This window comes from Mya arenaria, chromosome 1 (assembly GCF_026914265.1).
Source record: "Mya arenaria isolate MELC-2E11 chromosome 1, ASM2691426v1".
NCBI lineage: Eukaryota > Metazoa > Mollusca > Bivalvia > Myida > Myidae > Mya > Mya arenaria.
The window spans coordinates 55,563,340-55,588,267 of record NC_069122.1 but is presented as its reverse complement, the minus strand read 5'-3'; the positions used below and the strand labels follow the sequence as shown (position 1 = coordinate 55,588,267).

The window sequence follows — 24,928 nt, the reverse complement described above, 5'->3', positions numbered from 1 at the left end:
TTGAGCAAGTAAACGAAAATATTAGAATGTCTTTCGTGGACTTTGACCATATTGCTTATTTGCCAACAACGACAAAACCAATACGAAGCCACCATCTGCTCCAATGGCGTGAGCACAATCGTCATATGTTCTAGGAACGTCCATCTACACAGCAATGATGCAAATCCTTAAGATACCAGTGACGTTGTAAAGAAGGTACTACCAGGAAAAGCGCGGTACAGCACGGTCAATATGTTATAAAAGGCGTTAATACCAGCCATTGGTCTGTCCCTTCTTACGACTGTGGTTTCAGACAAAACTAGGATCAGCATAAGTTAATTGATATATTTAAAGAAACACAAAAACCTAAAATTTACAACAATGAATCTTGTCACTAAAACACAGATGTCCAAAAGAACCTCTCGCTTACAGAGATACATACTACCTTTGGTATAAAGGCTTTTAATAACCTTTTTTTGACAGAGCTTTGCGCCAAACCATGTTAGTGATATGGGGACTGACAAATACTGAACATTGGCTCCAAAGAACGAAACCGGTTCGCAAATTAAGAAACACTATAAACTTTATAAACACTATAACAAAAGTCAACAGTCTGTTTCAAACTCATCTGACAATCTCTTTCGAGTTTCAAGCTATATTGTTTTCCTTTTGTTTGCACACATTGTATGACTAACCATCCTCAGTTTTATTGTAATGGCAAAATTTTAAATAATCAGAATGTTAATAAAGAGTGTAAAATCGCTCATGGTACCCTTCTCATGTAACAAAAGACATTTCTTAAATGGATATCCTGCATCAGAACAAATATTTCTAGTTAATAGCCTTCTAAGATGATTTTGAACTCAATTTAAAAATTCCGTAATCATAATATCAAACGCGTAACCTAACGGCTCTTGCAAGCCCTCAAATGATTAAAGAAAAAGAGCAATTTAAATACAGACCATATATAACTCAATATTCTCTCTCTACTTGTAAACCTCAATCCGCTTCTCCTTCAATTTTGATCACACTCATTAAACATACCGCAAGGCTATTCAGTGAATAATTGAGTCAGTACGATGTTCATTTTGATACCATATGACTACATTGACGATATGGAAAATTATTGCTTAAACTTTGAATAGTGTTTAAATCATTATATAAATAATATAATACTAAAGATTTTCAATTCAAAGAGACCTTCTTTTCATTTCACCACAAATGATAATGAACGTTACATGACATTTCCTTTACAAACGTGCGGTGCTCGGTGCCACGACAAAACTGCATTGTATTATAAAAAAGGAAATGTTTACGAATAACTTTAAAATTGCCATAATTAGATATATTTAAAGTAACTAATCTCAACTACAGCCAATGGTATGTACTATATATTTATTTGATATGTTTGTATTTTGCTTTATGCTATTTTATGATTTGATGTATGATTTGTAGTTAATAAAAGTTGAAATTCAAATCAAAGTGTATAACATAAGTTTTTATCTTTTTATTAAAAAAACGGAATGGTCAACTGATTAAACCTTTAAAAGAAGCCTTAATTCTTTTCAAATTGGATACACTTCACTATGAAGAGTAAACTGGTGAAAATAAAGCGCATAAAACAAACGTATCAAATGCAAACTGATAGCGGACATATCAAAAGGTATAATGTGTCAAATCAAATTGATAGCGGACGTATCAAAGGGTATTACAAAAACGTGTCAAAATCAAATTGATACCAGAAACATTCATGGGCATAACACAAACGTGTCAAAACCAATTTGATGGCGGAAACATTCATGCGCATAACACAAACGTGACAAAAGCAAATTGATAGCGGACGTATTAATGGGGTATAAAAAAAACGTGTCAAAATCAAATTGATAGCGGAAACATTCATGCGCATAACACAAACTAGCCAAAGTAAATTTGTAGTGGACATTTAAATGGGTTTACATAACCGTCTTAAAAACATTTTTAGCAGACATATTAATATCCATAACAATTTAATTTAATTTAATAGTTCATAAACACAAACATATATTCAAGTTCATCACCTTTAGATCTACCGGTAACATTCACCTACTTGAGAAATGGATGATCATATAATGACATAGAGTATTAAAATGGTATTCTATGAACATATTGATATTGAAAGAATAATACCAAATTGATTATTTCAATATGTGATTGAATCATGCAACTTCGCTTGAACACTGACGTACAGCGACTCAATGCCATTGAACAACATTATAAACCAAATCAATTTTGACATCTCGGTTCCGTAGTCCTAAAGCAAAGGGAAACTATGTTCTAGATGTTATTTTCTCTAGTTTTAGAAGATATGGAGTTGATTTTAATGGAGAGTGTTAATTCGGGTCTAACATTAGAAGAAATATATCTGATTTGTATGCACTAAATGTACCCCACACGTACACATACCTGGATGATTTAAGTGCACTAACATTATGGGGTTGATTTTAAAAGATATTGTAAATTTGGGTCTAACCTTAAAAGAAATATATCTGATAGTTATGCTATGTGCAGATGACATTGTAATAATGGGGCATTCCCTCGAAACTTGCAAAAATGTTTACATTTGTTAGATTCGTATTGTAACCAATGGTGATAAGAAATTCTGATATTATGTAAGACTGTCCTGTTTTAAAAGCGAAGTCATATAAAAAAAAAAACTGGAACCCATGTGTAGCTGCCTGTACGGGCCAGGCTTATAGAATCTAGTGTATATTTTCACTGAACAAGCAAACAGACCGTGGGACTGGCATTGTATCTGAATATAATTTGGCTATTTAAAATTAACAAGACATTGTCTTACAGTTCAAATAAAATCTGTAAAGCTTAGTTCTTATCTAATACATACGAACCCTTCCAACTAAGGACAAAGATATTTTATCGATTTTCCAATTTCAAATAGGCAATTGTACTCGGACACCATAGCATCATGAACTGTACAACTGAAATGGCAGTGGTTTGTATTGGTGCTTAATACTATATATTTCGGAGAATTTATGACAATGTTAGAAACACCATTTGCTGTTATGCATTTTGCATGGTCATTGCATTGGCGGGATGGGGTGTCATGTTCGCACCAGGTTACCTTTTTACCACCTTATCCATATCATTTTGTTTCAAATTCCAGGATCCTCGCATAAACATACACATATAATATATACGTTTTGCCGTCTTGACTTGTTGTATAGCTACACATTAATCAAACCTATATATAAAAGCAACGCAGAACGATCGCAAATTGCTCGTTTGGTGTTGTGTACCAGTTTTTTTAATGGCACAACTCGACAATTGGTTGAACATGAGTTTTGGACCTTGTTGTGTTCCGGTCTCTTAAGGGGCATAACTTGACACTTGTTTGAACCTGAGTTATGGACATGTTTTCTTCCAATCTTTCAAGGTGCATAATTCGAAACCTTTTTGAACCTTAGTTATGTACCTTGTTGTATTCCAGTCTCTCTAGGGACATAGCTAGACACTTGTTTGAACCTGAGCTATGGACCTTCTTGTACATACGTATATGTTTCTCTTGAAACATGTTTGAATACCTTGAACTGTTGTTTGGTTAAATATGAACAAGGGTTCAGTTGTTTACATCTATAAGATGTTTTTATTAATAATACTATGATGACGAAGTTGACAATGATTATTATATAGTTGCTAAAATGGTGAAAGAAAATCCATGGTATGATTTTGGTCTCGACTCAGGAGAGTTGTTTTCTGGAATTTGTCATCTATAACATTTGTATTTGTACATGAATGTATATTGCAATAGTATACATGGCAGGGCTTGATTGGGAACACGCCTCACGAGTTTCACAATGCAAGAAATATGTAATGGGCTTTTTTCTAGAGTTGGGATTGTGCCTGGGTCTTTATTTGAGTACCTTGTTAACAATGAGACGAGGTGGTTGTTCCCATAAACTAAGATATGTGCTAGCCGTATGCAGTTAACGTCACTGCGTCATAGGTCTAGTTTGTAGAGTATCAGATATTATGAAGATACTGCTCATGAAACAGATTTGAACATCAATTATGCAGTTTAAAGTAAAGCTTTTTTGATATTATCATTTGTAATACTCTGCCATTTGCATATGCCCAAGTTTAAAAAAAAATAAACATTAACTTCATTGCATTATATTAATTGGTAATGTTACATGTGCAAGTGACTTTCTTGTTGAACCTTCTTTTTCGACATATTTCGCAATACACTCAATTGAATAGCCATGGACTTAGCGTGTCCGTAATTATTAAATATACGTAGGGTTAACCAAGTAGAACACTAACAGTATTATTTATATCTACATATCTACAAAATAATTTGAATGTTTAAAGCTGATATCTTTGATCAATAATTTCAATAGAATGTATAAAATCCTTTTTGTAAAACATCGTTGACGTTAATGAGAGTCAAATCACGAATTGACATTTTCAAATAGAGCTCTTCAAACAACCTTGATTTACAAAATGTGAAGCTTGCAAACCGAGGCCTACAATACTTATCGTCAATTGACACTCACCCATATCCTTTCACCATTCTCGCTGTTCAAACAGTGTCCCTTTATGAATATCAAATGTTGACAATCTTATTCCAGTGCAGAAGGGCGAGTACAAAAATAAAGATTGTTTTTGCTTTATCAGCAGTTTATAATATTTATTAAATATATAAATTAAGACTTAATAATACCCTTCCGATGAATCAGAAATATAGGCTCAAACCATCGACATTTATCATTACCACTTATGGCTCTATAAAGGGGCATGCGTATTTAAAACGTATGATAAAATTACAAAATGTTCTGGTGTACAAAAACAAGTTTGAGCCTAATGGACACTTAACAACGGCCAATACATCGTAAAATCTCAACAAACATACCACACATAAGTTAAAATATTGATCTATAAATAAATGAATGTTCAGTGAAACAACGGTTCACTGGAAAAAACGAATGTACTGGGGGCTTGAAGTTAATATGTGTATAACCTGTTGTTTATCAATAAAAAGCCATTCAATTAAAAACATAAGCATTATGGGATCCAGTCTCAATGTTTAAAAAATGTTTAATAAAGTAATTGATATATAAACTGATACATATAAGAACTTAATAACCGGAAACTTACATCACCTGTTACCGATTGAATCCCAATGCGTATTTAAATTTTACAAAACACACGATCGGTCCGCGGGTCTAGTTTTGTATCTGAACATAACGTAACAACTGATACGCCAAAGATAATATTTTAAAAAAATGTTGAAACTGCCCGTGAAACAGTTACAAACACGTCTTATTTAGTTAATAGCAATAGGTTAGATATGTATTTTGTTTCAATGCTATAGATATAGAGCAATCATTTTTAAAAAAAGACTAGCACTGCTCATGTTAACCTTTTGATAGCATAATTATTACTAGTTTAAAAAGGGAACACATATTGGGTATGACTGTTATAAAAGTTACTAAATACACTATGCGGTTTGCAAACCTGATTATTAAAGTATTTGGTAATATTATATTCAATTACATGCCATCCTCCATATGGATGAAATGTGTAAAAACTGCATATATGGGGGCTCGTTTGGGTACTATAGTGCAAACATTTAAAACATTTCTCAAACTCAATTCTGAAAGGGAAATTAAAATGTATCGCCTTTGTTCATGTTATGAATATTACATATATATATAGTATTTGTTAAAACGATATTATTATAGTTCATAAACCTATATGTATATCCTAATTAAAACACTTGACAATTATACATTTTACAGTCGTTGAACCCTTCAAAATAATAAGAATACATGTATTAATCCTCTGATCCTGCAACACATGTTTTGAAACTATACATTTAGTGCTTTCATAACATACATGCTGTATCGATTGAACGAATCTTCTCAAAAACATTGTTGAATTTAATATCGATTTTATTTTAAGCTTACGCTGTCTATATAGACCATTGTGTAATTAATCAGACCAATGGCCTTCAAGAGTTATAAATCAACGAGTCGTGTTGGAATCAAATGCAATCAGTTTGTTGTCTTGCTTCTTGTTACTTGTTATCTACTTTTTTTTGTAATCGTAGGATTGCATAACGGTGAACCCAAGTACTCATGACAACTTTGATCAATTCCAACCGGCCTATGCAAGAATGTAAATATTGTTGATCACATTGATACCCCAAGTACACAGTCTCCGAGTATCACATATAGAAGCATGTAAAAGCAGTTCAAGGCGAGTCATATAAAAACAGGCATACCTGTATGTAAAAGTAGTAGTTGTAGTAGTAGTACTAGTAGTAGTGGTAGTAGTAGAACTAGAGTAGAACTAGAAGTAGTATGAGAAGTAGTAGTAGTAGCGGCTGCAGCAGCAGTAGTAGTAGTAGTATTAGTAGCAGTAGCAGTAACTGTAGCAGTTTCAGTAGCAGTAGCAGAAGCAGCAGCAGCAGTAGTAGCAGAAGCAGTAGAATAAGTTGTAGTTGTAGAAGTAGCAGCAGCAGTAACAGTAGCGGTAGCAGCATCAGAAGCTGTAGCAATGCAGTAGCAGCAGCAATTGCAGTAGCAGTAGCAGTAGCTGTATCAGTAGCAGTAGTAGTAGCTGTAGCAGTAGGAGTAGCAGTACTTGCAGCAACAACTGTAGCAGTAGCAGTAGCTACAGTTTCAGTAGCAGCAGCTGTAGCAGCAGCAGCAGAAGCAGCAGCTGTAGCAGTAGAACTAGCAGTAGTAGTAGCTGTAGCAGCAGCAGCTGTAGGAGAAGCAGAAACAGCAGTTTCAGTAGCAGCCGCTGTAGCAACAGCAGTTGCAGCAGCTGTAGCACTAGCACTAGCAGTAGTAGTAGCTGTAGCAGCAGCTGTAGAAATAGTAGGAATAGTAGTAGTAGTAGTAGTAGTAGTAGTAGTAGTAGTAGTAGTAGCAGTAGTAGTAGTAGTAGTAGTAGTAGTAGTAGTAGTAGTAGTAGTAATAGTAGTAGTAGTAGTAGTAGTAGTAGTAGTAGTAGTAGTAGTAGTAGTAGTAGTAGTAGTAGTAGTAGTAGTAGTAGTAGTAGTAGTAGTAGTAGTAGTAATAGTAGTAGCAGCAGCAGCAGTAGTCGTTTATTAGCCTACGCTAACAATAGTTTTGCTACTTAACCTACGTGTTATAGCGAACGTTATTTGCTGGATGAATTGCTCCTTTAAAATAGTTGTTTTTAAATAGACTCGTTCGTAATTACGGTATACATGAAAACATACATCACTTTCATTTGAAGATTATACACAACTTAAAAAGGCTTAAATACCGCAAATCAACATCAGATATCGTCAGATCAACTTTGAAACATGGCATGTTTAAAGCATATATGTACGGAATTCATAATAGGACATATGATTTAATGCTGTTTTAAATAAGTTAAAAGAACCCTTAATAACATACGTGCATACAAAATCAACATTTATTGGAATGTTAAAGCAAGTTGATTTTTTTTTATTAAAGCTTGGTGAAGATCAGAGTGGAGACGATTATTGCATTAATAACACAGTAAAATGGGACTAATTTGACTTGCCCTACACAACTTACAACAAACAGTTCAAACGCCCCTCGACAATTGTGGGATTCATTTAAGTAACAGTACACTAGTAATAAGTTTGCGAGATGAAAGCATTGCTCTTATATCCGTGTACAAATAAGAGTATCCATAACTGTTACGAAACTAATTAAGTTTATTACAAAATCATGAACTCACATTGCCTTCTCCAAGACAATAACATGCGCATATCGGTTACAGTTTCGATTGCAGTTTAAATTTTGTTCATTATTTGAATTCAAATCAGTCCTGATATTTTAATTAGCAATATACAATAACAAAAAAGCCATGGCAATTATATTGTAGTCTGTCTGTCTGAGCTTTTAGTCAGATTTTAGTACTCATGTGGGATTCAAATGCTAACTTAAAGCGTTGCCCTTTTTCTTGGAAAGGTAGAAATTACAATAGATTCACATGAAATTGCCGATGTTTCAATTTAATTACTATACAATAAATAATGTTTTCACTAGCGAATCAGCAAGCGGGTACCCCGCTCTTTCCTTCCCCTTAAAGTGTTTAGGTTAACCTTTCATGTATATAATTTATGGTTGAAACATTTGCCATACACTTTTTCATTTTAGACTAAATTTAGCCCAACTTTCAATGGGGGAGCAACTCTTAACCCTCCTCCACAAAAATCTCAATTCCTGGACAGCTGTAATTGGATTTTTGGTACTGAGAGCACGTTACTGAATACTTAGTACATAAATTATATCACAAGTATTTGTTATCCTGTAACATCAGATATTAGTAAAACCATCGAGCGGAAAACCAATGCATGTAGATATATTTAGATTTTCCAGTTCGTGGTGTTACTATTTTTACGTTAACATATATTTTGATTAAAACAGATACAATATTTTTAACTTATTATACAAATAGTATAATCAGTCGAAATGAGAAATAATGTGCTCAAATTGTTACAGTCTAATTGGTCGTTTTTAAGGCTTTGCCTTTACTTTAGTTGTTTAATTGAGTCTTTCAGTCAAATGATATTTCAGGAAAGTTTAATATGATATTTCAGTACCGCAAACAAACTAGCCGTTTGAAACAGTCACTATAAATGAAACCAAAATAGGTAAAGAGTTGCATAAACCGAAATGCCTGTTGAGCTGAAATCACATTGACAGAGGTAAACGTTGATGCTAATTTGCAAGAAAACACCGACAGTAATCAGCCTTTAAATAAGGCTCTGTTTAATAGTTTCAGGCAAAAATAAAGCAAATCGCCGAAATGAGAATCTCAGAACATTTCACTTAGTGTTGCACAGGTTCCTGCTTACCGAATAAGAAGGGTAACATTCGATGGTACTAGGTAAAGTTCACTTACTTAACAGCAAAAGTGGTTAATGGATGAGGGTCACTTTTAGATCGATATTGATATTGATTACCCATTATATTGGAAGGCGCTACGATTGCCGTATTTGTTAAAGAAGAAAATATGTAATAGCTTATTCAAAATATAATGATTTGTCATCATATTCCAAAGCTTATTAAAAGTATTGATCAATGATAAGTTTCAAACATCCGATTTATTTTGATAATATTAGGAGTGGTTTAAATTGGCAATCAAATTTAGTTTTAACCAATATTTATTTAATCATAACGATCACGCTTTTCTCGCGACTATGTATTTGAATGCAATATGATTTGAAATGTTATTAATATAATTATCTCGTACGCACTTGGACATATCGATTTGAATTGACAGAGTATAGCAATCACTTGTGAGAATAAATTACATTTCGAAATACTGAATAAGTAATCCAATTCATTTTATTGCAAACATTGTATAATTTAAATATGATTCTCTACAGACTAGGAAAAAAAAATAGTAATACAAAATTAATATATATTTAGATCCAATATATATTTCGCGAATTCCAGTGGTAACTAAACTTTATTTTGGTCAATATATAATCATCAGACTTACGTTTAGTACTTTTTAAAATGTTTAATTTTCTCAATGGCCAAATGAAAGCTTCCCGGAAATACATATGTAGCCAATTTGCCCTCCTGGGTTTTCTGTTACAAAATAACCCCGAAGGAATAATGTCTTTTTAAAAGAGAAGGACATTCCCAAGCGGCAGTTTAAGTTGGAATACTTTTTTTATTTTATGTCAAAGGGTGGTTTTGTTTTTCATCTTTTTTAATTTTAGACCAATTATTTTTTATAAAAGATGCTTAAAATATGGTGTCAGGTACCTTTTAGCCTAAAATATGTGCTTAGAGACTAGGGGCCAACACACACGGCCTGTGATACGGGCCGCTGCACCGGGTTGTCCAAGAAAACAATAAAAACACTTCCGATGAGAATGCGATTGTTTTTAAGATAGTGGTTGCTGTCATTAGTGGACTTTGACCCCGTTGCTCACTTGCCAAAAACGACAATACCAATACCAAGCTACCATCTGCTCCAATGGCGTGAGCATAATCGTCATTTGTTCTAGGCACCACCATCTACACAGCAATAAAGCAAATCATACAGCTACCAGTGACTTTGTAAAGATGGTGCTAACAAAAAAGGCTCGTTACATCAAGGTCAATATGTTAAAAAAGTGTTCATACCAGCCATTGATGTGTACCTTCTTACGACTGTCGTTTCAGACACAAGTAAGATCAGCATATGTTAAGTGATATATTTTAAGAAACACCTATAATTAACAGCAATGAATCTTTTTCCTAAAACAAGGTTGTCCTAAAGAACCTCTCGATTAATACCTGGCTTACAGCGTTGGCACTGATAACTATCTACAGAGATACATACTGAACCTTTGGTATAAAGGCTTTTAATAACGTTTTCTTGACAATTCAGAACTTTGCGCCAAACCCAGCTATTGATATGGGGACTGACTAATTCTGAAATTTGACTCCAAAGCACGAAACTGGTTCGCTAATTAAGTAACACTATTAACTTTATTAACACTAACACAAAAGTCAACAGTCTTTTTCAAACTCATCAGACAATCTCTTTGGAGTCTCAAGCTATAATGATTTCCGTTTGTTGGCAAACATTTCATGACTTACCATCCTTAGGTTTATTGTAATGGCAAAGTCAACATAATCAGAATGTTATCGAATAGTGTAACATCGCTCATAGTACCCTACTCATGTAACAAAAGGCATTTCTTGAATGAATATACTGCTTCTGAACAGATGTTTCTTGTTAAAACCTTCTATGATGATTTTGTGGTTGAAAAACTTCGTAATCATAATATCAAACGCATATCTTACGGGCTCATGCAAGCCCTCAAATTATTACAGAAAAAAGAGGAACTTAAATACTTGATAGCTGAAATATTATTGGGCATAACACAACGTGTCAAAGGAAATTGAAAGCGGAAAGGTTATAGGGCATATGGTCCCTAATACAGCTTTTTGGCAATGTTCTACAACTTTTCTATAAACGAGATGGCTTTTCTTAAAAAAACTTTATGTGATTTTTTGATTTTGTGTTCTATGTCTTTGGCGTTTACCCAGTGCAATTAAACCGGGTTTATGTTTAAACTCTTTGCTACTGAGGTTATTTCTATATATTTTTTTTTAAATAAGCATTGATACTTACATCAATGTTGTGAGTGCCGTGTGGAAGCTGTAAAAAGGCATATTGCAAACGTGTCAAAAGGAACTTGATAGCAGACGTATAATTCAGAATAGCATAACCATATTAAAAGCAGCTTGATAACGAACATGTCATAAGGAATAAAACAAACTTGGTAATAGCAAACTGATAGCGGACAACATAAGGGGCATAAAACAAACGTGTCAAAAGCAAAATTGATAGCGGACATATGAATTTGGAACATCACAAACGTGTCAAAAGCAAATTGATAGCGGACATATTCATAGGCATATCACAAAAGTAGCGCATTGATAGCAAACATATGAATTTAGAATATCACAAACGGGTCAAAGGCAACTAGATAGAGGACATAATAATTGGCATATCACAAACGTGTCAAAAGCAAATTAATAGCGGGCATTTTACGAAGCGTAACACAAACGTGTCATAAGCAATTTGATAGCGAACAAACTAATGGGCATAACACAAACGTGCCATAAGCCAACTGATCGCGGGCGTTTCAATGGGCATACCAAAAAATGTGTCAAATACAATTGATAGCGTACACACTCATGGGTATAACACAAACGTTTCAAAAGCAAATCAAAAGCGGATATATTAATGGGCATAACACAAAACTATCAATGAAAAATTTATAGCAAACGGTTCAATGGGTATAACAAAAACGTGTCAAAATCAAATTGATAGCAGACAAATATATTGGCATAACAGAAACGTGGCAAAGTTAATGTGAAGTGGACATATACATAGGCATGACTTAACCGTGTCAAAGTAAATTTTTAGTGGCATTACATAACAGTGTCAAAAACAATTTAGCAGACATATTAATAGGCATAAAAAATCAATTATGTATTATAGTTTATTAGCACAAACAAGTTTATTGCCTTTACATCTACCAGTAACATTCACAAACATGAGAAATGGATGATCATATAATGACATAGAGTATTTACTTTCTTAACATATTGATTGATATTGCAAGAAAAAAGCTAAATTATTAAAAAGCGCGGTCCTACTAAAAATACTTAAAACCATCGATAGCTGCAAGTACGGACCAGGTTCATACACCCTAGTGTATATTTTCACTGAACAAGCAAACAATAAGACCGTGGGCCTGGTATTGTATCTAAATATAATTTGGCTATTTAAACTAGACAAGACATAATCTAACAGTTCAAACATCTCTGTAAAACTTAGTTCTTATCTAGTTTATACGAACACTTTTATCGATTATTCAAATTCAAAAAAGGCAATTTTACTCGAACACTATGTCATTAGAACTGTACAATTGAAATGGCGGTGGTTCTAAAACGTGCTAAATAATATGTATTTCGGCAAGAATATATGACAATGTCTTGAACACTATTTGCATCTACCAAGGGTATAACTAGACACGTGTTTGAACCAGAGTGATGGACCTTGTTGTACATACGCATATGTTTCTCTTGAACCATGTTTGAATACCTTGAACTGTTGTTTGGTTAAATATGAACAAGGGTACAGATGTTTACATTTATCAGATGTTTTTATTAATACCACTATGATGACGAAGTTGACAATAATTAATATATAATATCTATAATAGTAAAAGGAAATCCATGGCATGATTTTGGACTCGCCTCACGAAAGTTGTTTTCTGGAATTTGTTATTTATAACAATTGTACTTGTACATGAATGTATATTTCAATTGTTTATATGGCAGGGCTTAATTGGGAACTCGCCTCACGAGTTGTACAATGCAAGATATATGTCATGGGGTTTTTGTATATGAAAGCGTATTGCTAGTTTCAAAGATATGTCTCACGAGTTTCACTAACGGGGCGTTGTTTCTAGAGTATGAATTGTGCCTGTGTCTTTATGTGAGTACCTTGTTAACAAGGAGACGATGTGGTTGTTCCCCAAAACTAAGATATAGTGTGTTCAGTAGTGTAAATCATAAAGATACTGCTGGTCATTAAACGGGTTTTAATATCAATAATGCAGTTTGAAATATAGCTTTTAGATATTATCATTTGCAATACTCTTCCATACGCATATGATCCAGTTTAAAAAAAACAACAAAAAAACAAACATGAATTTTAATGCATTATAATTGAAATGTTTCATGTGCAAGTGACTTTCTTGTTCGATATTCTTTTTTCACATATTTCGCAATATATTCAATTAAATAGCTAGGTGGTTAGCATGTACGTAATGATTAAATATACGCTGGGATAACAAAATTTAACAGTAATACTTATCTCTACATATCTACTAAACGGTAATGAGAGTCACTAAATTACAAATTTACATTTTCAAAAAGAGCTCTTCAAACAACCTTGATTTACGAATACTGTTCCACATTTATGAAAAGTTTGACAATCTTATTCCAGTGCAGAAACATTTAATGTAATTTCAAGGGCGAGTAGATACCTAGAGTATTTTTGCTTTATCAGCAGTAATTTATTGTAACACAATGACCCTCGCCAATATTAATTCATTTTTGTTTAGATCATCTTTCCTATTTTTAGCTACTAAGTGGTCAACATGTCATAGCGTGTATTTTCATTGGAGCTTCATTAGCACTACCGGTATGTGTCGATTAGATATTCTGAGAAAAGATGGAACAGTCAATTACTTTAGCATATGTTTAGAATGGCCCTAAGACTTGAAAAATAATTATCAAAGGACTTGCCTTTTGCTAAACTCATATCTTACTTGGTACCGTCGAAGATCGATCAACTTCAACCCTAGGTCAACCGCTAATAGCTCATTCAAATACTGTCCAGAAAATAGTTTAATTACCTTGCTTACCAAAGTTCTGTCAGAAAGGTATGGCCGAGATAAATTTTACGTAACTGAAACTATTGATTGACAAGCCCCTTTTTTGTGACGATAGCCATGTGAGTTATATTCTGCAAAAAAGTTAAAATCTGAGATAATGTAACTGGGTTTAAATCTTCTGGTATACGGACCGAGTTTAGGCAGTCTGCCAGGTTAAAATCTAAGATTCCGCTTTGTTCTCGTTGTATAAAACAAATCAATTGGCAGTTAAGAAATAAATAATTTCTAATAATAAAACTTGCATTATCGGACGTTGTTGTTTTGACTTTATAACTATACGATTGAACGCAATAGCTGATAGGAAGGGAATTGGAGTTTGGGTGCTACATTATTGAATATATTACTTATGACCAAACAATAACATCCCGATGCCACACACGTATAGGCTCAAACCATCGACATTTAACCTTATCAACTATGGCTCGATAAAATGGCAAGCGTATTTAAAACAACTGATACCTTAACATTATGTTCTGGTGTACAAAAATATGAAGCTCGTATATATAAAACCTAAAACATGTTATAATATACATCAATTAAACATTCTATCAAATACATACTCGTTTTAATAAAAGCAAGTTTATAGCGGACATATTGATGGGCATTACACAAAGGTGTCAAAAGGAGTTGTTTCTAGATTTGTTATTTAGAACAATTGCACTTGTACATGAATGTATATTGCAATTGTATACATGGCAGGGATTGCCTGGGACTTCGCCTCATGAGTTTAACAATGCGAGAAATATATCATGAGCTTTGGATGTTTATTTAAAGAATATTTGTATATGAAAGCGTATTATTAGTTTACAAGATGTCAGGGACTGTGTCTCACGAGTTTCACTAACGGAGCGTTATTTATAGAGTATGGATTGTGCCTGTGTCTTTATGTGAGTACCTTGTTAACAAGGAGACGCTGTGGTTGTTCCCCAAAATTAAGATGTGCGCTAGCCGTATGCAGTTAACGTTGTTGTGGCCATGATATATCTAGTTTGTACAGTATCATATATTATAAAGATACTGCTGGTCATTGAACGGATATAAAACAAAAATAATGCAGTTTAAATTATAGCTTTTTGATATAATCATTTGTAATACTCTGCCATACGCATATTCTGAAGGTTTAAACAAACAACATGAATTTCACTGCATTATAATTAAAGTGTTTCATGTGAAATGACTTTCTTTTTTAAACTTCTTTTTCGACGTACATGTTTTTCGCAATACATTCAATTTAATAGCCAGGGATCGTGTCTGTTATGATTTAATATACGTTGGGTAAACCAAGTTAAATAGTTTTATTTATCTCTACATATCTACAAAATAATGCGAATGTTTAAAGCTGATATTTTTATCAATATTTTTAATAAAATGCAGACAATCCTTTTTGTAAAATATCTTTGACGGTTATTAGAGTCATCAAATTACGAATTTACATTTTCAAATAGAGCTCTTCAAACAACCTTAATTTACGTAATTTGAAGCTTGCATACCGAGGCATTCAATATTGATCGTCAAGTGACACTCACCCATATCATGTTACCATTCTCTCTGTTTAAAATATGCCCCCCTTTTATGAACATAAAATGTTAGCAATCTTATTCCAGTGCAGAAATATTATTTCAAAGGCGAGTACAAAACTAAAAATTGTTAGCGCTTTATCAGCAGTTTTTTATATTTATTAAATATATTAATTATAAGCAAATCATTACATTTCGATGAATCAGATGAACAGGCGCAAGCTATCGACATTTAACAATATCGCTTATGGCTCGATAAAAGGGAATGCGTATTTAAAACATCTGATAAATTAACCAAAAATTCAGGTGTACAATATCAATGTTTGAGCCTAACGTATACTTACCAACGGCCAATACACCGTACATTCTCAATAAGCAGATCACACATAAGTTAAAAGATTGATCTATTGATAATCGAATGTTCAGTGAAACGATATTTGACTGGAACACATGAATGTACTGGTGGCTTGAAGACCATATGTATTTAACCTGCAATTTGTCCTATATCAAGCATTTAATTAAAAACATGAGCCCTATAGGAACCAGCCTCAACGTTTAAACAATGATGAATGAAGGTTTTGCAAACCTAACTATAAAGTATTTGGTGATATTTTATTCAAACACTTGTCATCTTTTAGATGGATGAAATGTGTAAGAACTGCATATATGGGGGCTTGGTTTGATATAGTGCAAACTTTTTAAAACATTTCTCAAACTCAATCTAAACTCAAAATGTATCGCTTTTATTTCATGTTATAAATATTACATATGTAGTTTTTGTTAAAACGCTTATATTTATAGTTCATAAATATATATGGATATCCTAGTTAAAACACTTGGCAATGATAAATTTTAAATCCATTGAACCCTTTCAAAATATAAGGATACATGTATTAAGCCCCTGACCCTGCACCACAAGTTTTGAAACTATACATTTAGTGTTTTCATAACATTCATGTAAATATCATTGAGCACCTTGATACTGCAAATACAAGATCTCCGAGTATCGATTTACTTTTACAACCTTGCCTCTTTATAGGCAGATGTGTCATCAATTGGATATGCAGATAAACGACTGGTTAAAGTAAACATGAATGCTGAGATTTGTCCTTGAATTCAGTTCGCTTGCGGAGCATTCATAATACTATAAAGTACTTATTTATTTTTAATGTATTGGATTTCGTTACGGTGAACAGAAGTATTCATGGAAAATACCTCAAATATATGAGAACTTAACATGAATGTATATTAAACACATTGATACCCCCAAATACACAAGTAACTAGAACCATTCCAACGAAATAAATTGACGAGTAGTGTTAGTAAACAAATGTACTGAACACTTTTCTGAATCTACAGCCAACAACTTTTACGTTGACCCTGTCAAAAGGGCAAGATCAAACATTTTTATGTAGTTAGACTCCAGACAGTATGCGATTGACTTGATGTATGATAATCGTGTAATCGTTGAAAGCTTTTCTTACTAAAACACTGCACAGTAGTGTGAAGAAAGACATTTTGTCGGGGTTTGTATTATCAATACCTTAAATGACATTAATGAGATCATTGTGTGCATGTACATCAAATATGTCGAAGTTTATCGGTGTTGCAAAACACTCTTTTTTTATGAATCAATTGAAATAAACAAAAATTGTCATAACTTTTTAAGCTTTTTAATCATATGTTTTGCATATATACAATCAGCAAGCAACACCCTTTTAATTAATACTTATGTGAAAAACTACTGAAACAAGCTCAGTAGCCAAAAGTTTAAACATAAACACCGTTTAATGACACAGGGTAAACGCCAAAGACATGGAAAACAAACTCACAAAAAGAATACAAACAAGAAACTTTGAACAACAGCACAAAACTACACAAACAGCACAGTGTATATATACTATATAAAAAACTAGATATATTTATCAAGGATTGTTAAGTACCGCCTTAGAACGGTCAGTAAATTGTAAATTTACTGGGGTTTTTAACCAGTTTACGTGCACAAACCTCACTCTTATCCCAAAAATCCTGAATAAAGAAAAAAACGTACAGGTAATAAGGTACATCTTATCAAAGTGTGCATTAACTTGAGGAAACTTAATAATAAGACAAACTAATAGGTAAATCCCAAGTACTAAGTAAACCATAATTTTATTTGTCACCAGCAATAAGAAAATAGCAGTATCGCCTACGTCTTTATGACAAGAGTATTTTTATATCGGATTCCTCAATAATAATTTGATCTTTAGATGCGAAATGATATGCCTCAAAGAATACAGAAAGAGACAAGCAAGACACAACAAACATAAAAATACGTATTAATACAAATGACGGCCGGCCTGTTGTTTTTTTTGCAATGCGTGAAAATTAATTAGAGAAATAACGATTTAAAGCCATAATTAAAATATGTTAATATATGTAGTTCGTACACGAATATTTCCCCAAACCACCTTGTTGTATGAATGCGTATATGGTTTCAAATATGGTGTATAACTGGTTTCAATCAATAGGTATCACTCGATGCATCTTTCTCGTTGACTGACACTAAAGTCACATAACGCCATCTTAATGCATCTTAGATCTGTATGAATTTAATTACCACCACAATTGTCCGCGAGAAGAGTAGTCACTCGAGGCCAGTGTCCAGACTCTGTCAGAGCGTAATCCCCGAGCGAGATAACAGCATCTAGCCTATGAACGCCACCTCCATCCTGCACTCCCGAAATCCGAATAAATTAACTTTCTATAAATACATTAACATATTGTCAGAATTTGCTTTCGGAAAAAGAACTAGTAAGAAGTAAGATAGTGTCACAAAAAACACGTGTGAAGGCACTTATTTTGGTGCAAAGGTCGAAGTCCTCCTAAACGAAACATTTGACGTATAACCTAGAAGTGACAAATTACATAGGTCCCATCTGGCGACTGTGGTGTGGCAAGCACAAGTTCTGAGCAAAGATGAACGTGTAATGTGCATGCTGAAAGTCAGTTGAGCATGACTGTACTGGCCCTGTAGGACGGGTCGTGCCTCTCAATTCGTCCATAGCAGCAGTAACGCAGTCTTTGTACACCTAATTTCAATGCAGACATGTACATATCATTTTATAAGAGTATGAAATATTTAGCTCATTCAATACAAATGTTAAACTAATATCGCCTAATTACAGCGACTGTTTCTATTGAAAATGCATCGAAGTACATTAGAAGAGCAAATATAAATAATGAAGGTGAACGAAGTTTTTATTTCAATATATTTTTCTGATTCAGCAGCCAGCTTCTCGTCGTCTGTCGTGGCATCAGCAACTTTTTTCTGTGTCATCTCGCACGTGACACATACGTCCTATTGGGGAGTGGCGATGTGTAAAAGAATTAAATAGTTAATATGTTGCTTATGTTTCATTTATCACAGAGCTAAAAACGAATACATTTATCTTGAATAAAACAATATAAATATCGCCTTCTTAATATAGAACAGATATAAGTTTTAAAGATGCTTTTACAATCATTATCATTGGAAATTTTAAATTTTGCTCTTTAAACATGTATTTCTATTTTACACTAACTAATTTATTACACACATGTACAGAAATACAACTGTGCATGAACATTGGATTGGCTAACCTTTTGGAAACGTGCTTGACCAATTATTTGTCTTATTTGATAAGATTTACACCCGCAGCACTGCGTTAAGTGTCTATGATAGTGTACAATGTTAGAACAAAACTTATGTAAAAAAGCTGATGAAATGAAAATGTGAATAACTTATGCAGCATGATATGCATAGTACTACTAACCTTGATGTTTAGACACAGCTCATGCCACAATCTGCAGAGCGTCTTATATTTAATACATTTTGTGGCTGCTTCAATGCACGACTTCTCATATAATTATGCATTTTCGTCTTTGTTGTGGATCGGTGGAGGAAAACTGGTGCGCCCTTGATTCTCCCTCTGGTTGCTGCATGCATGGGCAGTCCTTCAACATCAACTGCAACATTTTTTGAAAATGATACCTTTTCAATATCTTGAGAAGTTAACGCATGAATTTGCCGCCGGCCTTGGTCTCCATGACAGCGGGGAACATTTTCATTCTCGTTGACATGTTTCAAGACGGTTTTTAGATGTGTTGGGCCGATGTCATATACACACATGAATGTTTTCTTGCATACAAAATTACCCTCAAAATTATAGTCGTATAGCTTACGCTGACGAAAACCATACCGGCTTCGTAAAATATATGAATTAATCCGGTTTAATGCTCCCATTATATATAAGTCATTTTCGTTCTTGGTATACTGCCTTATATTGTCAATATGGGCTTGGGGAGTGTTACGGTCAATAGAGTCCATGCACATAGCAGTACAATCGCATTCAATCAGTAATGTGTCGCATGATTCTACAATCGGTATGTCATCAGCATGTTCCGAGATAACATGTTCATTTACATTTTCTGATGCCGCTGGATTGTCATCATTTTCATCATCAGACGTTTTAGTAATTAAAGAGAGCATTCCTATTGGTGAGTTATACATATTGTTTGCCCATAACATACAAACTAAAATAATTTATTGCAACGTTATATATAGCGAATCAAAAAAAATAAGATCCACACTTACAACTACTGCAAAATAACTGATTATGAATTTAAATAGTGTCCATTCTTACAATAAGAATGATGATTTTGTTTTAAAAAAAAATGATCATAAAAAATGCATTTCTGTAATTTAAACGAATTATTAAACAATAGTCATTTAGCGTCAATGAACAGTTAAGACTACCTTTAGGTAGTTCATTTTTTTGTGAATGTCTTGATACTGTTAAATTCTGTCAAAATAATTCGTCATAAAATCGATGTATAAGCTGAAAAAAAAAGTTTCTAAAAATGTATTAAAAATATACGGACGTTTCTAGAATCGAACCGGGTACACATGATTACAAGTGAAGCGCTTATCCATCTATGTCATTTCCACGCTATCTTATATTCACTGCACTGTGGTATTGATTTCATCGATAAGCGCACATAGCACTACCGTACGGAGTTTACCGAACGCGTTTATTTAAAAAAAATGTTGGTATTTTGTCCACTGTTAATGAGAAATACACAATTATTATTATACATGTGTACATTAATCATGATTTTAACAGTGTTAATATATAAATTAAACTTTAATATGGACCAAAAGCTTACCTTTCTGAGGTATTACTTCGAGTAAGCAATTTCAGTTTCCACTTGCAGACGATTGAAAACAAAAGGAGAAAAAAATCAATTTCAAATTTATTTCATGAATGGGATTTTACTTACTTCTAAATCGTCCATCTTTCAAACTTCTGATACATCGGAATATCAAATATTATGCAGCTTTCGCCATAAAAATTGACTTTTTTCAAACCGTTACTTTCTTTTTATTTATGTATTAACTTCCGCATTTATTCTGGAGTTTTCGTCCTATTCTGTCAATATCTCGGAAATGCGATAAGGTTCGTTTTCTCAGGCAGGCGGTCAAATACTTTTGAATTGTACGTGTATCAAAAGTTTAGTGGAAGAAGATTTACCTGGGGTTTAAAATGGTTTAAGTATATACACAACTTAAAACATTGATGGATAAAGTAGAAGTGATTATGTTAACTAACATAGTTATTCTAAGCACTAATTAACCGGAAACATACATCACCTGTAAGCTAACCAAGGCAACTGCGTCGGTGTGCCTCAGTGTGGCTACGGACCTGCATTCTAACCAAGGCAACTGCCTTGTTGCGCCTCAGCGTGGCTACGGATCTGCATGTTAACTGAAGTAGCTGTTATGGTGAGCCTCAGTGAGGCCATAGACCTGCATGTAAATCAAGCCAACTGCCTCGGTGAGCCTCAGTGGGGCTACGACCTGCATGTTAACTAAAGCAGCTGTCTCGGTAAGCCTCAGAAGGGCTACGGACCTGCATGTAAATCAAGCCAACTGCCTCGGTGATCTCAGTGGGGCTACGGATCTGCATGTTAACTAAAGCAGCTTCCTCGGTGAGCCTCAGTGTTGCTATTGACCTGCATGTTAATCAAAACAGCTGTCTCGGTGAGCCTCAGTTTGGCTTTGGACCTGCATGTTAATCAAGCCAGTCGACTCGGTGAGCTTTAGTGGGGCTACGGACCTGCATATTAACCAAAGCAGTTTTCTCGGCTCGGTGAGCCTCAGAGGGGCTACGGACCTGCATGTTAATCAAGCCAAGCGCTCGGTGAGCCTCAGTTGGGCTATGGGCCTGCATGGTAACTAAAATAGCTGTCTCGGTGAGCCTCAGTTGGGCTACGGTCCTGCTTGTTAACTTAAGCCGCTATCTCGGTGTGCCTCAGTGAGGCTACGAACCTGCATGTTAACTTAAGCAGCTGTCTCAGTGTGCCTCAGTGGGGCTACGGACCTGCATGTATAAAGCAACTGTCTCGGTGAGCCTCAGTGGGGCTACGGACTTGCATGCTTATTAAAGCAGCTGTGTCGGCGAGCCTCAGTGGGGATACGGACCTGCATGTTAACTAAATAAGCTGTCTTGGTGAGCCTCAGTGAGGCTACGGACCTGCATGTTAACTAAAGCAGCTGTCTCGGTGTGCCTCAGTGGGGCTACGGACTTGCATGTTAACTAAAGCAGCTGTCTCGGTGACCCTCAGTGAGGCTACGGACCCGCATGTCAATCAAGCCAACTGCCTCGGTGAGCTCAGTGGGACTACGGACCTGCATGTTAACTAAAACAGCTGTTTCGGCGAGCCTCAGTGGAGCTACGGACCTGCATGTTAACTAAAGAAGCTTTGTTGGTGAGCCTCAGTGGAGCTACGGACCTGCATGTTAACCTAACCAGCTGTCTCGGTGAGCCTCAGTGGGGCTACGGACCTGCATGTCAATCAAGCCGGCTGCCCCGGTTAGGTGTGATGCTACGAACATTTATGTAACTTGATAAAGTTTAAATATCTAAAATATTAGGAAAGAAACGGTAATTTTCCGATGACTAATAAATTATCGCTTGATTTTTACATCATGCGCGCACACCACTGCGCATCAAACGACTATACTCTCTTTATGCTGCCACGTTAATCATACTTAGAAGTAATCGAGAAAAGTGTCATTGATACAAACAGTGATTACTTTTATTTGTTTATTAAAATACATATTTAGTTCAAACACTTGCTTTGTTTTTTGTTAAACCTTTTAAAACTAATGAACTTTAACCTACGGAAGAGGACGGATCTATTATCACGTGATTTCACGTCACGCACGCATACATACTAATGGCCTCGCATTTAAACAGACACTTCTTTCGAAAGGCGGCCATTGAGCGACAGACTCTCAGTGCGTTTAGCATAATTTGTAATATTGGATTTGTAGTGTGATTTATTCAAACAGTGAGTGTTTTCTATCATATTGTTTTACAAAACTGTTTACAAAGCTACCACATTTTAATGTTATAATATATACTATTGATGCATTCCTGATATACATATTTATAGAGATATAAAGCGTTTTTTAATAATTATGTTTTTAACGGAGGAACAATGCGTTAGAGAAAGTTTGCGTAATAAGTATTAAATGTATCTAATGTATAAACTAAAATCATTTCTACAAGCCATTCACAATTTGCTGTATGCAATGTAGAAATGTTTTAATAAAGTACATGCCTTTTAAGAATTGTCGGAATTAAATATATTTGTGGTGTAGTGTTATAAGGTTCTAACCTTCAGAACATTAAAATATCAATTTTCCCCGTATTTGGTATTTGATAAAGTCAATATTTTGGTGTTTTTTTTGGGGGGAATGTTTGAATATTGTATGTATTCTTCGTTAAATGTTAATATTGTAGTAGGCAATGATTTGTTTCTGATGTTTTGTAGATTTAAACAACTATTATATTTGGCGTTAAATGGCCCTGTATTAAAATATTACTTACTTTTTCATTCATTTTAATGACAACTTCTGACGTTTACAAGTCCGCAAATAAGTTGTAGAATATGCAATAGTACTTTGTTGAGATCATATTGACTTACAATAAACAAATAAATGTAAATAACAGTTCCTTGCACAAATGCTCTTAGAACTCCTACATTAATAAATATGAGTAATGATAATATGCCTAACACTTCATACGATTTTATTATAAATCATAAAGTGTATTATTCGATTTTTCAGCATGTTTCATAGTATAGCTTTTCGGTTATGGTGCATTACGAACCCTCTATCGCGAAATAATCGCCCCTGATTTTAATAATTAGTGATTATGTTATCAATTTTAATAAGTTGAAAGACCAGGTTTGATACATTTCTCTTATAAATGACATGACACTCTATATTTTCAACACCTTTTGTTTTATTACACCATTTCATTGTGTAATCATCTATATCAACAATTTATAAGGAAAGTAAACAATTATTATTATTTTTATGATCATAATTATTATTATTATTATTATTGTTAAAACTATTATTATTATAATTATTATAATTATTTTTATTATTTTTATTATTATTATTATTATTATTATTATTATTATTATTATTATTATTATTATTTTTATTATTATTATTATTATTATTATTATTATTATTATTATTATTATTATTGTTATTATTATTATGAATGAAGATAATAACAGAGCAAACGTATTCTCAACCTTCTGAATTATATAGATGAACGACTTGATATTTAAGGTACTAGCTCATGTTTTAGGACCAAAAATTAGTTTTCCCTGTATAATGCATCTGCAAACACGTTTTAATCATTATTTTACTCTATGATATCGAAATTGCAGAAACAAAAACATTTAAAGTATAAATAACAGAGCATACATATTCTCAACCTTCTGAATTATATAGATGAACGACTTGATATTTAAGGTACTAGCTCATGTTTTTGGACCAAAAATTAGTTTTCCCTGTATAATGCATCTGACAACACGTTTTTATCATTATTTTACTCTATGATATCGAAATTGCAGAAACAAAAACATTTTAAGTATAAATAACAGAGCATACATATTCTCAACCTTCTGAATTATATAGATGAACGACTTAATATTAAAGGTACTAGCTCATGTTTTTGGGACCAAAAATTAGTTTTCCCTGTATACTGCATCTACAAACACGTTTTAATCATTATTTTATTCTATGATATCGAAATTGCAGAAACAAAAACATTTAAAGTATAAATAACAGAGCATACGTATTCTCAATCTTCTGAATTATATAGATGAACGACTTGATATTAAAAGTACTAGCTCATGTTTTTGGACCAAAAATTAGTTTTCCATGTATAATGCATCTGCAAACACGTTTTCATCATTAATTTACTCTATGGTATCGAAATTGCAGAAACAAACGCATTTAAAGTACAAAACACATTTTGCTTTTAGTGAGGTGCGAACTCACGGTGATAAAGTCATGATAAAACTAGAAAACCGACGGCTAAACCAATTTAGCCAA

General features: G+C 33.7%; 1 protein-coding gene across 7 annotated transcripts in view; it reads left to right on the top strand.

Annotated features, from left to right (window-relative positions):
* Window positions 1-24,928, top strand: part of LOC128229958 (desmoplakin-like) — a 264,609-nt gene that overhangs the window by 19,888 nt on the left and 219,793 nt on the right. For 5 of the 7 annotated variants that reach the window (XM_052941932.1, XM_052941951.1, XM_052941922.1 and 2 more), the window contains exon 1: window positions 22,566-22,857. The exons of the other annotated variants lie outside the window; for them this stretch is intronic. The gene's annotated coding sequence lies outside the window, so the exon portion shown is untranslated. Of the gene's footprint in view, window positions 1-22,565; window positions 22,858-24,928 lie in introns of those variants that run through there. 7 annotated transcript variants of the gene reach the window in all.